This window comes from Microtus ochrogaster, chromosome 10 (assembly GCF_000317375.1).
Source record: "Microtus ochrogaster isolate Prairie Vole_2 chromosome 10, MicOch1.0, whole genome shotgun sequence".
Taxonomy (NCBI): Eukaryota; Metazoa; Chordata; class Mammalia; order Rodentia; family Cricetidae; genus Microtus; species Microtus ochrogaster.
The window spans coordinates 9,106,357-9,120,127 of NC_022016.1; the positions used below are offsets into that span (position 1 = coordinate 9,106,357).

Below are 13,771 nucleotides of genomic sequence, written 5' to 3' on the forward strand. Positions count from 1 at the left end.
CCCTCATGGAGCTCAAATGGGACAGATTTGGGAAGCAGCACTCGGATAAATTTGCATGTAATGTGGTACATCTCTGTGTTGCAGCCCCTTCAGTTTCTTGACTTGTTGGTTCTAGAGATTATGAAGTCCAGTTTCATGATGCCAGGAAATTTCTTCTGGATCTATTTTCAATAATTCTTGGATTTTAAGTAGTCGTTCCCAAATGCCGTGTTACACTTATATTGTGTTTTTGGCTGGCCAAGTGTGGAGTAGCTCTGTCCATTGACTCTAGTTGTTGAATGACGCTCCTAGCTTTAAATAGGGATCACCCCAGACATTGCCAAATGTAGCTTTTGTGGTAAAATCACACAGGCAGGCAAGCATATACAAGAGCTGCTGTATGCAAAGCTGTAAGAAGTAGACACGTGCAGCTGGAGAGAGTTTTATGTCGGGAAACAGTAGGAGTCTCTGCTCTCACACCCTTACTCGTTCATTTTGTTTCAGTGTCCGGTTCACCCTCTGAGCACGCGTAGTTGGTGTTTGTTTTAGTTTTAGTTTTGGCTTTTAACATTTTTTTAGACTTATTTATTTTATTGTATGTGTGTGAGTGTTTTGCCCAAATGTATGTCTCTGTATGACGTATACCTGATGCCTATGGAGGTCAGAAGAAGGCAGCAGATCCCCTGGAACCTGAGTCCTGGGAGGTTGTGAGGCACTGATCCTCTCCAGAGAAGCAAGTACTTTTCACCTCTGAGGCAATGCTCCTCAACTGCTTCTTAGAATGGGCCTTGCTTTATAGACTAGGCTGGTCTTGAACTTGAGAGTTTCCTGCCTCACCTTCTTGAGTGCTGGGATTCCGGGTGAACACCACCACACTCAAGAATCTGACCTTGACCCAAATAAATAGTGGGCTTAAGAGAAAATGTCTGTTCATTAGGTTAGCTTTTAAAAGACCTAAACTACTGAATATAAAGCATATGGAAAATTCACATTTGTCTCCTCGCTTTCCGCTATGAGAGAGAAATGAGCAAGAAGTGGAATTTTCCCTAATTAAGGTAAATTCCATAAAGATGCCAAAAATAATATTTAAAATGTTATTAATAGATGGTTTATGAAAAATTTATGGTATGTTAATTAAAATTTTAACTCTTAAGCATATAGGTTGATAAGTTGATTTGATTATAGTTTCCTCACTCTTTCCCCCCTTTTATTATAAAAGTAGTGTAGTATATTTATGGGAGAAAAGTATATTGAGTTAAAGTAAGTTTAAATACAAGATTTCTTATTCTTGAGCTGGAGATGTAGTTTATTTGGTAAAGTATTTGCCTAGCATTGCAGAGCCAAGGATTTGATCCCCAGCACTGCAGAAAACCAAGTGGGCTGGAGCAGTGTGCACTGTGTGCTGGAGCGGTTCATGCCGTGTGCTGGAGCGGAGGGCGCCGTGTGCTGGAGCAATGCGTACCCTGTGCTGTGTGCTGGATCAGTGCACGCTGTGTGCTGTATGCTGGAGTGGTGCACGCTGTGCTGGGCACTGAGGGGGTGTAGGAAGAAGCATAAGAAGTTGAAGGTCATCCTTTGCTATCTAACAAGTTCCAGGCCAGCCCAGGCTAGTTCAGACCCTTACTCAAAAAATATAACTAAATGAAAAAATGTAAAAAGGTTTGAATTCTCTCTCTCTTTCTAGAATAAGTTGCAATTATGTATGTCCTTTCAAGGTTTGTAATATATTTACAAACACACAGTATTTTTCTATAGGTGTTGTTTTTTATGTGTGCAGGGTTTTTTTGTGTTTGTTTATTGGTTATGAGAAAAGTTTCATCTATCACAGACTGGCTTAGAACTCAATACACGGACTGATACAATTTTTGAACTCCTAGTGCTCCTGCCTCCACCTCTGAGTGCTAGAATTATAGGCCTGTGCCACCACACTGATTTCTTTTGTTTTATATTTACTATATCATAGCCATATTTCTGTGCAAGCAGAATCTGCTATTGTAGGTTAAGTATACTTTACCTAAATACTTGGGATCAGTCTTGCTTGAGACTTTGGAATACTGGTTTTGCATTATAATTATAATTAATCCTGTCATAGAATATAGTATATACTTATGGCCACTTTATCTGTAAATTCCATAGCGGTTTTTGTTTGTTTGTTTGTTTTTTGTTTGTTTGGTTTTTTTGGAGACAGGGTCTCTGTACCAGGCTTTTTCTTTTGGGCCAGCAACCAGCTCCCAAATCATGACACGGAGACTTAATACTAGTTTTGAGTGCTCAGCCTTAATTTATGCTTGTTTCTTACTAGCTCTGAACACTTAACCTGTTTTTCTTCATCTACATTTTGCCTCTGGACTTTTCATTCTTTTTTCCTTCTGTATATCTTATTTTCACTGCTTCTTTTGTCTGTCTGTCTGGCAGCTGCCTGACTTCTTGGCCCCAGGCAGGTCCTTCTCTTTCTCCTTTATTCTCTTGTTCTCCAGTTTTCTCCAGCCTAGATTTCTCCTCCTGTTCATTCTCTCTGCCTGCCAGCCCCACCTATCCCTCTCCTGCCTACCTATTGGCTGTTCAGCTTTTTATTAGGCCAATCGGGTGGCTTAGGCAGGCAAGGTGAAACAAATGCAACACATCTTTACATAATTAAACAAATGAAGTATAAAAAAATGTAAAACACCTTTACATAATTAAATATTCCACAACAGGTCTTACTGTATAGTCCAGGCTGTCCTGGAGCTCACTTTATAAATAAGGCTCACATCAAACTCAGAGATCCACTTGCCTCCCCAGTGCAAGGACTAAAGGCATGTGCCACCACACCCAGCTTCATGCCATTTCTTTTAGCTCCTAAGGTGATGTCTAGCTTTTTAGGTATAAGTTGGCCTTTGATTTGCCACCCTAGGTTTCTGCATCAATAAAAGACAAGTCTCCTTCCTTTTAGTAACATTTACTTCAGAAGGAAAAGATATTCTTTTTTTTTCCTCTTTAAAAATTTTGGAGGTACTTAGGGTATGATGCAAAGTGAAATCTTTTTATTTGTGTGTGTGTGTGTGTGTGTGTGTGTGTGTGTGTGTGTGTGTGCCACATGTGGGCAGGTGTCTGCAGAGACCAAACACTTCAGACCCCCTGGAGCTGGAATAACACACATTTGTGAGCTGCCTAACATGTTCTGGGAACCAAGCTTGGGTTCTTAGGGAAAGTAGGAAGCAGTCTTAACCACCAGGCCATCTTTTCAGCCCTTCCATATAATTAAAAAAAACTTTTATTCTATGTCTACAAATATTTTCTGCATATGTACCTGTGTGTCACATGCATGAAGTGCTTGGAGCAAACAAAGGAGGGCCTTAGGTCCCTGGGTCCCTGGGACTGGAGTTACAGATGGTTTTTTTGTTTTGGTGGTGGTGGGTTCGAGATAGGGTTTCTCTGTGGCTTTGGAGCCTATCTTGGAACTAGCTCTTTTAGACCAAATTGGCCTCAAACTCACAAGAGATCTGCCTGCCTCTGCCTCTCGAGTGTTGGGATCAAAGGCGTGCGCCACCGCCGACTGGCCATCATTATCTTAACTGCTAAGCTGTCTCTCCAACCCCATTTCTTCTTTTGTGGGGAAGGGGCAGTGTCGAGACAGGCTGACATGTGCATACTCAGGATTCTCTTATCTAGTTGGAGCTCTAGTGGTACCAGGAAACATTGGGAGGATCCAAGTGAATGCCTGACAGAAGAGAAATGGGAAAGCGCATGTCAGGTTCCACCCCGTGTTTCTAAAACCATGTCTACTTGTTCTCTCTCCTTTTTTTTTTTGGTTTTTCGAGACAGGGTTTCTCTGTGGTTTTGGAGCCTGTCCTGGAACTAGCTCTTGTAGACCAGGCTGGTCTCAGTTTTGAACTCACAGAGATCCGCATGCCTCTGCCTACCGAGTGCTGGGATTAAAGGCGTGCGCCACCACCGCCTGGCTTCTTCTTTTAAAATAATATTCTTTTCCTCACAGGTACACTCTGGAAAGGATCAAATTAGTACCACACAGTGAAAGTGTGTGGAACTACTTGAAAGGTAAGAGGCTGTTTTTGCTGGGTTTTCGTAAGAGAACCACCAGGCTGCTATGAGCAACATCATGGAATGTCCTCCATAAGAATGCCAAGGAATTTCCTATGTGGATACATCTAACAGTAGAAGCAAAGCATGCTCACGGTCCCCTGGCATTTTGCCCTCTGTTTTCCCCTTTTCACCTCTGGGCACACATCAATGTGTGCAGTACACAGCAGTACACAGAAATGCTGATGTGTTGTAATAGTATTAGTTCATTTTTTTCTCACCTGCTTGCATTTATTGCTGAATATTTTAAAAATTCTTTTTAACAGTTATTGATTCTTTGTGGATGTCATATCATGCATTTTCATACCACTTGTCCCTGTAGTATGAGGTCCTGCTTGCTGGGGTGTCTATCCTGCTTGGTTCCCCAGCCCTTTAGTCCTAGAGAAAGTCACTCAGAGAGTCTACATTAGGTTATAAACTGATTGGCCCATTAGCTCAGGCTTCTTATTAGCTCTTATTGCTTATATTAACCCATTATCCTTATCTATGTTAGCCATTTGGCTCAGTACCTTTCTTAGCCATGCAGGTCACATCCTGCTTCTACAGTGGTCTGGGCAGAACTGTGGAGAAATGGGCCTCTTCCTTCCCAGCATTCTCCTGTTCTAATCGCCCTGCCTCTACTTCCTGTCTGGTTGACCCACCTATACTTTCTGCCTGGCCAATCAGCATTTATTTAAAACATGATTGATGGAATACAGACAATTCTCCCTTACCATTCCCCCCCCCTTTTTTTAAACATAGGAAAATATCCATAGTCCATTTTTTGGGAATGTGGGCATAGTGTTCCAGGCTACTTCCGGCTGGTTGGGAGTGCTGATAATCTTATGGGGACCTAAAGAAAATTTAAATTTTGATCAAGTCCTGACTGTAGTATCCTGTGAGTCTTGATCATCTCAGGCAGCAGTCTTGAATCCGTTCTGCATGTAGAACTCAGACATCCGGGCCATCTGTTCCTACCAGAGATTTTTCAGGTGGTCTTCCTTGATTGAACCTGACTTTTCTTAACTCAGAATGAATCCACAGTCTCTCATTTTCTGTGAAAACAATAGCAAAATCTCTTCTCCAAAGTAACATACCTTTTGACTTCAATTTTGAAGTCAAGGTATTTTTAAAATACCTCATTTGGATTAACTTAGCAGCATTTGTGAAAATATTTTTTTTGTTCCTTCCTTACCATTCAAATAATTCAAAGAGAGCATAATAATATATAGTATCAAGATTTTGTTTCCAAAATTGTAGACTCGGGATTGTATAAAAAGAAATTAAATCCTTTTTGTTTAAACAGAAAAAGGGGAAATGGTGTAGGAGGTTCTTTTGTCTCTGTATTGCTTTCATTGGTTGATGAAAGAAACTGCCTTGGCCTTTTGATAGGGCAGTCTTAGGTAGGTGAAGTAGACAGAACTGAATGTTCGGAAGAAGGAAGCAGAGAGAGTTGCCATGAAGCTGCCAGGTCAGACATGCTGAAACTTTCCTGGTAAGCCACAAACTCGTGGTGACATACAGATTATCAGAAATAAGTTGAATCAAGATGTGAGTGTTAGCCAATAAGAGGCTAAAGCTTATTGGCCAAGCAGTAATTTTGATCAATACACTTTCTGTGTGGTTATTTTGGGGGTTAAACTAGCTGGGCAGCTGGGAGCCTGGTGGCTGGGACCAAAAGCAGGTCTGCTCCTCATACAACAACTTTAATTCAAAATAATATCAATCATTTAAACCTGATAAAATAGTTACCCTAAGACAATATTGTCCTGTAGGAAAGTTTCCTTTTAATTTTCACTTAACTGATTTAATTTGGTTCTGATCACTATGCTTAGTTGCATAGCTTGCACTGTTAAAACATGTATATAATCTGATTAGGGTTAGAGGGCAACCATGCTGCTATTCTGTCATTTAGGTTTCAATGCCTTCACAAGGAAATAACATAGAAAAATAATTTAATCTTAAACTAGAGGGAGCTAGAGAGAGGGCCTAGTACATTTAAAAAAAGTAAAAAAAAAAAAAAGCTGTGGATGCCTATAACCCCAGCATTGTGGGGCAGATTCCAAGACCCTGCTGAACAACCAGCCTAGCCAACATGGTGAGCTTCTGATTCAATGAGATCATGGCAATGATGTAGAAAGTGACATAGGAACACACCCCATGATCTTCAGCTTAGTGTTATGCTTGCTGTGTGAGATATACTCACATGTATGTAACAGACAACTACACGTACACACACAATAGAAAAATGAAATTCTTATATCAAAACTTATTAAAAATACCTTTACATCAATTCTGTAATTCTTGGAGAAAGCACCATGATGGTGTGGTCCTGGCAGATCATCCAGTGACACATACTTAACAGCTATCATTAAAATAGAATTGATCAAGGCATGGATAACAGTTCATTTATGTGAGAAACATAAAGTCATACCAAAGTACGTCCTTTGGAAAGTGATGGTCAGATAAGTCAGACATTGTATTAATTGCTATTATGTAAGTCTAATTAAATGTACACTTCCTTCAGTTCAGATATTAACAATCACAATAATCTTATCAGAAATTATATTTATACAAGTAAATACTTTTGTCTTTAAGTGTTTTAAACAATGCCTCTTTTTTCAGCTCTGAAATAACAAACATAAAATATAATGTCCTAATGAACTTTAACTTTCAACTTGACACAGCCTAGAGTAATGATTCTCCACCTTCCTAGTGTTATGGTCCTTTAATACAGTTTTCATTTTGTGGCGATCCCTAACCATAAAATTATTTTTGTTGCTAATTTATGACTCTAACTTTGCTACTGTTATGAATATAATACAAATATCTCTGTTTTCCAATAGTCTTAGGCAACCAAAAGGATCATTTCATACCCCACAAAGGGTTAAAAACCCACAGGTTGAGAACTTTTGGCCTAGAGTCACCTGATAAGGGAGTCTCTCTTAAGGATTACCAGATCAGAGAGAACTGTGATATATGAGTGGGCCATTGTCTTTATTATTGATGTAGAAGAGCACAGTCCACTGTGAGTGGCACCATCCTTAGACAAGAGGGCCATGAAATGTATGAGCAAGCCTGCTGAGCACGAAGCTGATAAAGCAAGCAAGAAGCATTCTCCCATGGCTTCTGCTTCAAATTCCTGTGTTCTTACCACAGTTTCCTTTAATGACATACATCCTTTAATGACACACTATAACTGAAATTGTAAGACAAATAAGCCCTTTCATTCCTTAAGTTGTTTTTGGTTCCTCTGCTTCAGGTCTTTCAAAAAAAGAAAATCATTTAAGTTTAAAACCTCCCCCCAATGAGAGACAAAAATGTGGCATTGATATGATTTGGGCAAATGGTAACAAACTGAAAGAACACTTTCACTGGAAGTTAACCAGTGTTTAAAAATGTATGATTCTCTAAATTGTGGATCAGAGCTCTGTAAGGAGTGGAGGAAATCCCTCCAGTGAGTTAAGTCCTGAGCGAATGATGTGGGAGGTCCTTCTGTATATGTGTTGCTTTTATTGGTTAATGAATAAAGAAGTTGTTTCGGTCAGTGGCTTAGCAGAATAGAGCTATGCAGGGAAAACTAAACTGAATTCTGGGAGAAAGAAGGTGGAATCAAGGAGAAGCCCTGTAGCCCTGCCAGAGACAGATACCAGACAAAATCTTGGTGGTAGGCTACATCCACGTGGCGATACACAGATTAGTGGAAATGGGTTGAATTATGATGTAAGAGCTAGCCAACAAGAAGCTAGAGCTTATAGGCCAAGCATGATTTAATTAATGCAGTTTTGTGTGGTTATTTCGGGGCTGAGCAGCCGGGAGCAAGCAGCCTCCTACAACAAGTGAATATGTGTTGTTGACATGCACCCAGCCATGTTGCTGACTCAGTGGCCCTAGGACCCATGAGAAGTTGCCAAAGCCATTACCTATATTGGCCAGGCTCTAGAAGAATGACAATATTTTGCTCAGCAGTCTAAGTATTAGTGTTTATGAACAGTTGATTATTGTGTACAAAACTAGCGACCGTAGCTTCCTTTTCCAGAAGTTTACAGCCTGAGCTACACCTCACCTACAGAGACCTCCTACTAAGACTAGGTAGCCCCTTTGCTTGTGCTGTACATAATGAACAAACTGAGGTTCCTAGTTGAGGTGATAGCAGATTCCACCTAATCCCAGCTTTACTATACCTTTGTCTGTTGGTCCTTTCTTCATTCCCTCAGCACCCCAGCCCCAGGTAAAAACAAAGTTCAAACTAATGAAATCTTGTGAAAGAAAATATTTATGCAGGTCTTAGTGTAGATTTTCTTCAGAGATAAAAGAAATATTACTAAGATAAAGGTAATGTGTTTCTTCAATAACAGAAACCGATACATTTGGTATGATGCTGACAATGTGGCTGTGATTCTCAGTGAATCCTATCTAGGGTACATTTTGTTGATGATGTTTCATCAGCGGCAGCTCAGGCTGCAGAATGTGTGAGCTTTCCATATGAGACCCTTGATCCAGTTCTCTGCTGAGAACCCTGGATGAGGGTTCTGTGGAGTCTCCATAAGAGGTTTTGTGTCAACTGTGAGAAGTATGAAACTTCTAGGAAAGGTTGCTTGAAGCATCCCTGGCAATAGGAGATCTGTGTTGTGTGGGAAGTCTATAAGGGACCTGTCTCTGTAGGGTATCAGAGAGAAAGGTGTTCTTGTCAACAGCTCCATGGGAGGTCTCTATGGCAGTCTCTAACGTGCTCTCTGAATTACACCTGTGAGAGATGGGAAATATCACCAGGTTTTTTCAAGATGGTGCTTGGAATCTAGGAAGGATCTGTAGAGCATGGGGGAGGGTGGTCCCTGTGAGAGATTTTTGAGACTAGGGGAGTTTCTGTTCTGTAACTATGTATGAGAGGGAGTGTCTCGGGGTTTCTGGGATAACTTGCTATTTGGAATCTCTGCCATCTGACTAGGGGGCATCTTTTGGAGAACTCGGGGTGTTCTTTGTGTTTTGTGTTACGTGGTTTGTGAGCAGTATCTGTGGGTCCCTATTTGCTGGCTGAGACAGGTCTCTATATAAGGTATATGTGGAAGTTTAAGTGTGGTGTCTGGGAATGTGTCTGTGTGAGAAGGGGTACAACTTTGAAATTGAGGACTCTGTGTGACTGAAAGGTCTGTGTGTGGTCTGTGTAGAGGCCTCTACAGGGGTCTGTGGGATCTGTGTATGAGCGCTTTCATAGAAATCTCCATAGGGCATGTGTAGGTTGACATAAGGACTCAGCTATGGGAGGTTCCCATGGAAAGTCACTGTGAGAACGTTCAGATTACAAAGCAATGTGAGGCACTGAGAGGTGTCCATGCTGTCTGGCCTCTCTGGGAGGCTTCTGTAGATCTCTTTGATGACCTTGCTGAATCTTATGGAGGATGGGGAATCAACGTCTCCTGTCTGGTTCAACAGTGTAGCCAACGTATTGCCCTTTTCCTGATAAGAACCATGGGATCTTGGTCCAACTCCTCCACACTTCAGAAAACTCACCTCTTGGTGACCTGAGAGAAGCTGGCAGCAGTCAGATATGACCTCTTCTGAGATCAAGGTCCAGTCTGTATTACCCTCTTCTTAGTTTTTGCAGTCTGGAGACAACTATGCTTCAAGTTTCAGACCCTCCTGCCAGCCCCAGCTCCATTTTCACTGTTGGTCCCACCCTGGAGGATAACTTAGTTGTCCATCTTTAAGAGAAGGCTAGTTGCATCAGCACCTAGATCCCAGGGGCCTGTGATTACTATCCCTACCTGTAGGTAAGTACCAGCCTAATCCCATTTCAGTTGGCATCAGGATCAGTCTTGTGCAAGGTTCTCCTCCATGGGTTATGAGGTTTCTAAGCTGTGCCTATTCTGTGTTCTGTGTTTAGCACAGCGTGGAACATGTTCTCTGCATAAATAGGTCCTCCTCCTTCTAATTTTCTGTATGGACAGAGCCCAGCAGGAAGGAATGCTAGAAGCAGCGAGTAGTGCATAGACCTCTCCTATATCCTTCTACACAGGGGAGGGGATACATTCTGACAAGATACTGGCAATGCATACCCTTTCTGATTGTGTCTTTCCTATTGGTCTCTGAACTAAACAAGGACAAAGAGCTGAGGAAAATTTGCATGTGATCCCAAGCCATCCCCCCACCCTTTTTAAATTTCCATTTCTCTACTGATAGTAGTCCTGGAACTGTGTATACATGCAACAGACAAGATCTCAGGATCCTTGGTCTTGACTTCGATTGTGAAATCATCCTTTCAGGATCAGAGATTTGATTATATTCAATCTTAAATTTATCTTCCCTAATTATTTTTTTTTAAAATTCCAATTTGGGCTATGTTGGGCTTTATGTTTGTGTGTTGGCTTCTCTAGGTTTGAGACCAAGGATCATAGATGGGATACAAGTGTGTGCAACAATCTCCTCCTCTTGGCTTCCAGATAGCAGGGGAACAGTAAGGGTTCCTCATAGATAACGTGTTTATAGCACCTTCATGTTTCTCTCTCTGATTCCAAGGTTTTAATTTCTTTTTATACAGCTCTGACTCTGCAATCCCCAACTCTCAATCATATCCCTCTTCATTAATCCAGAATGCTTCCCTGGACTGGAGTTAGCTGTGAGACAGATTAAGGTAAGTGAATGGTAGGGGTTATTCCTCTGGAGTAGACATGATCTTCAGTGACATCCCTGAATGATACCACCATCTTGACCTGGAAGGTGCTTTCCTCTGCTGTTGTAGAGCATGAGGAATGTAACGAGGTGGTACCAATGACTGAATTTTTCTTAAGGCTGCACTATTCCTACCTTTCCCCAGGAGAAAAGGCTTCCCAGAGGCAGGTATCTTCTCTGCTAAGAAAGCTATGGGTCCCCATCCAAAGTCCTGGCTATTTTGTAACAAGGAAAAGTCTTTGACTCTCTCCCTGTCTGAAGCACCAGGGAGAATTTTGAGACTTAAGATGCCTCTGTCTGCCTAGTCTTTGCAGTTGCATAAAGTTTAATATAAAAGTTGATATAAACAATGGAGCAGTGGAGTTGATATAAAGCATTGAAGCAAAAGTGAGATGGAATTTCCTCAGTTTTTTTTATCCTGACATTTTTATGTGTGGGCAGATGTACGTGCAAGCAGACATGCATATTTGCGTATATATATATATATATATATATATATATATATATATATATGTGTGTGTGTGTGTGTGTGTGTGTGTGTGTGTGTGTGTGTGTGTGTGTGTGGAAAGGCTAGAGGTCAGTGTTGGGTATCAGCTCTTTTTTTTTTCCTTTTTTGAGACAGTATCACTTAATGAGGCTGTAGCTTGTTTATTTGAATAGTTAGCTAACCAGCAAGCCCCAGGGATCCTCTTGTCTTCCTCTCCCCAACATTGGGATTAAAAATACCATCGTGCTTGGTTTTTACATGTGTGATAAAGATCCAATCTCAGGTCTTTATTCTTTTGCATCAGGCATTTTACCAAGAGAACCATCTCCCTGGACATTGGAAACAGTGTTTTGATGTCAAGAGTTTTTATGGAAGTGGGTTTGCACTATCTCTGCCAATCCCCCATCCCCGTTTATCTTTGGTAGAAACCAAGGCCCATATGAAACATGGAACAGAGAGAAACCATCGCTCTTTATTAAGGGGAAGATACATGTTTGGGTCTACATTAAATATTGAATATATTAACATGAGAAAATAATTTTACATGGACTAAGTTTTTTTTTTTTGATTTTACTTTCCTATAAGTAAAACCAAAGAGGAATTTTCTAGTTGTCTAAAGATACTTCTCTGAACAGCACAGTGCCTCGGACAGCAGAGATGGCAACTTGCAACAGTTGACACTATTATTCCATGCTGGGAAGGATGCACTAGGTTCAAGGTTGTGTTAGGGGGCAAGAGGCTGGGATTCTGAGGGGTCTGTGGTTCATTGCTCAATTGTACATTTTTCTGAGATGGTTGGTCCTTGATGTGCCTCTCCTTTGTAGAATACCTTTGGCAGGAGGAATTGCCTGGGTGGCTGGGTTCTCTTTTTTGCTCTGAGTAAGAGGCTGGCTTATGGCTATAAGAAGACTGAGGGGCGGGGAGTGGAGGAGTTTCCCTGTGCTGTTTTACCTTGGAAGCACAGAGTTTACGTTGCTGCATCATTTTCTTTTCTAACATCTGCCCAAGGGCTTTCGTAAGTTCCTGGGCTTCAGCAACATTTCTGTCCACACGTGGTTTCTTTTTGGCTGGCTTCTGTTGACTCTGGACAGTAGCTGCTGTAGTCTTACCTTTCTTAGGAGGAGATTCATGCCCTTTGATTGCCTTCTTGGGGTGAATCCATCGAAGAAAGTGGCTCACAAGTTTTTGGAAGGGCTTTCTGGAGGAACCTGTGTGGGTTTTGGCCGGGGCTGATAATGTCTTTAGTTTCCTCACCTCGGTAACTAGCTGCCAACACTTTGATTTGGCTCTTTGGTGAGACTTGATGCTTTGGAGTATTGGGCTTCTGCTGCACCAGGCTCTTGTCCCCTCCTACCATTGCAATGTCACCTAACCGCTGGGACGCCAAAGTGTCTGCAGGAAGCAGTGTGCCCCTGGGATGCTCTGGAAGGAGCACAGCAGTGGTATAGATGTGTGTCTGGCTGGCTGATTCTGTCTCCACACTTTGTGGAAACTCACTAGAAGTTTTTGCCTGGTGACTGTGTGCCCCTGGGTTTTGGACAATGGTCCTTCTAGGCAGTAAAAGGTCTTCTTGGGTCTCTCTCTCTTTCTCTAAGACAGTCCCACTGTGAGATGGTATGTCTAGGAATTTATGTTGGAGAGTTCCAGAATGATGCTTGCTCTCTGATTTGGTTGGCAGGGCCTGTGAAGGCTCATGGTCAGCACCAGATGGAAATGCTCTCAGGGTTTTCTCGATATCCTTACAGGAAGGAGAGGAGACAAGGAGAAGACTCCCTAGTGATGGAGAAGAATCTTCAATTACCACCTCTCTCTACTGGCATGGTTTTCCTAGGAACCTGACTATCTCAACTGCTGAACTGGTCTCAGATACAGAGCTGGTTGAGGGTAGTGAGTCACACAGTGCAATGGGCAAGGACTCAGCTTTTTTCAGCTTAAAGACATTTACGGGCTTGAGCATCTTGAGGGGTAGACTCCACTGAATTCTGCAGGACAGACCATATGGGGTATCCTGCCAAGACTGAATAAAATTTACTACAGGTTGCTCTGAGACAAGGGATTTTGTTGCATACTCCTTCCATAAGTTAAGAACTTAGCTGGACAGAGTCATACATTTTAGGGCACATTGCATGTCTTTAAATACAGAGCAAGGGCCTTCCCTTTAACTGTGTAAAATCCTTGAAAATCCCTGTTTTTCATTACTGGACTGCACCGAAACTACCAAGTGCATTTCTTTCCTTTCATTCTTTCTGTGTGTTTCTTTATCAACGTAGACTCGATGGAGTCAGCAGTAGCAACCATCCAACAGAAATGATATTTTTTCTAAGATATCAGTCCATCACTTTTTAATTTAATCACTTTCTTGGCACATAGAAATATTAAGAAAGATTTGGGGCCAAAGGATCACACAAATAATCTTCAGGAAAATTTTTTTAAAGATTTATTTATTTATTTGTTTGTTTGTTGTTGAAATAAGAGCGGCGGAGCTGCGTCCCCCGCACCCGGCCGCCCACATGGCTAGCTTAGCTTATGCCCCGAAATAATTACATGGAAACTGTATTCTTTTAAACACTGCCTGAC

At 41.6% G+C, this 13,771-nt stretch overlaps 1 pseudogene; it reads right to left on the reverse strand.

Moving 5' to 3' along the window:
• Positions 1 to 11,764: 11,764 nt before the first annotated feature.
• LOC101999972 overlaps positions 11,765 to 13,771 on the reverse strand; it is a 6,262-nt pseudogene continuing 4,255 nt past the window's right edge.